Source organism: Dreissena polymorpha, chromosome 7 (genome assembly GCF_020536995.1).
Source record: "Dreissena polymorpha isolate Duluth1 chromosome 7, UMN_Dpol_1.0, whole genome shotgun sequence".
NCBI classification, from domain to species: domain Eukaryota; kingdom Metazoa; phylum Mollusca; class Bivalvia; order Myida; family Dreissenidae; genus Dreissena; species Dreissena polymorpha.
Window position 1 is genome coordinate 14,902,365 of NC_068361.1, and position 4,130 is coordinate 14,906,494.

Genomic DNA, 4,130 nt, shown 5'->3' on the forward strand with positions numbered 1-4,130 from the left:
TATTTCAGAATTGGTAGTACCTAACGCATTACCTTTTTTTAGAGCCAATGTAGGGCATATTTTAAGGTTATGTTGTAATGCCTAACAAGTAATTCACACAGTGTGATTGTACATGCGAGTTTTGCTCATACATTGGAACGATGGCTTGCAACTGTTCACTTAGGTCAACATGAATACTATCGGTCTAAATTAATTTGCTGATTAACACAAACTATCATTTATGTCATTTGGAAACAATGTATATGTTTATAAGTTTCGAGTGAAATGTTTTTAACATTGGAACACGACTTATACATCAAATTTAAGAATTTCATTTAATTGTGTTGTTTTGAAAAAAACGAAGCGGAGTTATACTAGTATAATTACGATGATTTTCCAATTCCGGATGTTCGTAAGTCCGTCTTTAAAGAGTTGTCGTTCGCGCGGGACGATTTACCTTCTTCTTGTTTCAATATAAACAATGGGAAAAAATTACTGCTGCATCTTTGAATGACGAAATATAAGCAGAGTCAGTCAATTTTCTGAACAAAACGTAAATTACAAAAGGACCATTATACCAAAAAAGACTCGGAACGAGCATATAGCCGAAAAAAATAGATTCCAACGTTTTATAAACCTTTTTGATTGGACCAATTTCCAGATGGCATCGTGCCAAATTTTGGTGACCGTAAGAATCTTCAAAATGAGAATTAAAGTCATCGAAGAGTTTTACAAGAACATGAAAAATCAGCGTTCATTTGTACCGCCCCATCTAGAACTAAATAACATTGTCTGTCTCATATCATGATGAATTATAATAAGAATATGGAAAGACACTTGTTATTTCAATAAATAAGCATCTTGTTTGGAAGGTGGATATATGAATGTGCAAGTCAACAATTGTATTGATATTGTCACATACTTTTGCGACCCACTTAAACAGTTAACAATGTTGACATTAGTAAAGGAATGAAATAAAGAAACATAAACAAGAAATATCTTTCAAAAAGATATACGGCGTTGATTGTCGTTGGAGTTAATAAAAGGTACAGAGTTCAATAAATGAGATCAAGGATAGCGAATGTCTTTTTCTGTGCAGTTCTTAGCTGCATCACACGCAGTACGGGATGTTACGCGGAGTTTTGGCTGCTTATTTTACATTATTATATATTGCTGGTCATAAACCTATAGTTACAAAACAGAAAACCAAAAGAATAATGGAAGTGAAAATAAAACATGTGAGTCAACCGGCCACACGCGAAGTATCTGTACAAATTTTAAATATTTATGCGCGCGTTCTTCGAACAAACCTGTTTTAGTGGTTTGTCAGGCATTGCTATTTGATTCGAGTATTAACAGCATTGCTATTTGATTCGAGTATTAACAGAATCGAGAATCATCGCGCTCATGCTTAACATTAGTCAATATGGTGGAATAATTCTTGTTAAATTAATTAAAAATATTTATCATGGTATTGTTGAAAACACATTAAGAATCTATTATTGACATACCATAATTATATCGCTGGATATCTTCATTTAACGTCTTTCTGGTCTAAAGAAATTTCAGTTAACCTAGTTCACGCTATAGCGCCTTTCTTATATAACGAATATTTTACTGGCCGCGAACTCCGGTCAGCACATAAGGTAGTCGTGAAGACGCAGCGATGACCTGAATATAAACTCTGACATTTACGAAGGTGTAGAATCTATGCACAAATTGTATTTATGTTTAGAGTTGAGTGTAAAACTGTTCTATCTTTCATGCCTTTTCATAAGAGATAAAATTGTTTTATGCTGAACACGCAGTAAAACAGTGTTAGAAAGACGCGGTCATGTTTCACGTGTTCTGGTGGTATTCTCAAATCAGCCAATGGACTAAATGAAGTGTATTCATTCGTGGGTAGCCGCGGGCATTTTTATGAATGTAACCTTAAGGTCACCTATGGTCAAAAGTGACGTTAAACAGCTACGCCGAAAAATATATATTTTATTATAGTTTAATAAAGTAAGGTCCAACAACCTTGCTGATGAGCTAGCTGTTAAGCGAAGCGATGCCGTTAGAGTTTTTTGTTACCACTCGGAAGACCCTGGTTCAATCCCCAGTTGGAGCGCAGAAATTTCACTGTGCTATTAGTAACAATTTATTATGGACAAACACTAAGTAAACCCCTTGAACTATCCATATTGGACTCATTCCTTATAGTCTCCAATCTTTGATGGCATGCGGGGTACATAAGAGGATAAACAAATTTATTTTAATTTCATTTGCCATATACATAGGCTTATTTGGGACTATTACAATTTATTATTTGGTAAAGATTTGCGACAGGATGAAAATGAAAGTAACTTTGTTGATGCTTGCAAAAAATATTATCTGTTATAACATGAATGCAAGCATTGCATATAGCAATATGAATTTCATATATTAGATTGGCATTTTATATTCAGAGTATTAAATATACAGTTTTTTTATTGATACATACTATAAATTGTCTACATACATTAACGTACAATTCTAAATTTTATTTCGATATTTTTACACAAACAATACCTTTTTATATACAAACTAAATTAAGTTTGAATAAACGTATGTATAGGATGTACAACATGTATAAATTAAATGTTGCACATAAGAAAAGTAGCTAGAAAATGCTGAATATAATTGTGTCAAATAAAATGATAATGAATATTTCACACACTACTTGTGAAATAAATAATTTTTATATTATGCGTTATGATTTGTTATATCATTAATATTTTAACGAACTGATCAGACCCTAAATTAGTCATCTGTTGTTATTGCATATGTTATATATTTTAAATGTGTATTCCATACTATTTACAAATCCATATTGTGTAGGGCTTATAATTTTCCCTCAGACAATACTTAACATACCGTTTAATCTATGTTTATGTCATTCATTTTTGAAATTGTAATCCAAAGAAATATTTCCTACCATTTAATAGGAATATGTATGTTTGGTCTTATTCTACAAATTGTCTCAACAACAAATTAAACAAATGTTGAGGTAATTGGGGTATTAACACAAGTGAATAGCATTTTTACTTTATTATTACAGAATGTACATGGATAATTGGCAAAAAATTTCATTTTGAGATTTTGTTCTTAATATTCTGTCAAGTGTTCTTCACTGGCGCGTGTTTATGTATATTGCCTTAGTTTGGTTGAACAAGATTGCATACACAGTTTTCGATATTAAAGAAGTCTGAGTTCCATTTTGTATGACAAACTGGAATGTTATAGTTTTGAGTGAATATTGTATAACTATTGTTGCCTTCTTTAGGGTTGGTTACTATTTTCTGAATAAAAGTTGGTAATAAAGGTCCTTGGTTTTTTATTAATCCTTAGTACAATTGGAAATTTAATTTGTTCCAACATGTGTATCTAAAGAATCTTTCAAAATGTAAAAAAAATCTTTCTATAATATCACTCATAGTATGAAACTCTCCTTCATATAGACTTTTAATCTAACTATAGCTATTGTTAATTTTAAAAGTATAATTATAAAAAAGAAGCATATCCAGAATATCATCACAATTTATTACTAGAAGCTTTTCAATGTACAATATATAGTTTTCAACACGTTGAGTCAAAATTTATTTAAGTATTAAGTGTAAACATATATTATCTGCAAATATGTTTATTAAAGTATTCTAACAAGTCAACTATTCATAGGGCAAATCTTGATGATTAAAACATGTGTTCAATGGATTCTGGCGTAGGAAATTCAGGACGAGAATCTTCATATATATTTGCACTTATTGCATAGATAATAAATTATTTCTAGCGAAACATCTGTGTAAACCCTCTACATATTAGAAATCTAATACAACATTCAATAACTTGATATATGCATTTACATGACATATTTTTGTTATAATAAATTCATAATATTTATAAGTTCATAAATTGACTTGTGTATTTTAATGTACTGTTTAAAACATCAACGTACATATCACATTTAGCAACATGTGTACAACTCACATGTAACAGTTTTAACATTAAAGCAATTGAAAAACCAAGGTAAAATGCATTTCCATTTGTCTGCATTTTGCTAATGATGATATTTTGTCAAAGGATAAACTTTTGTGTTGTTGAAAATTATAGATTTATACCCGATACATATA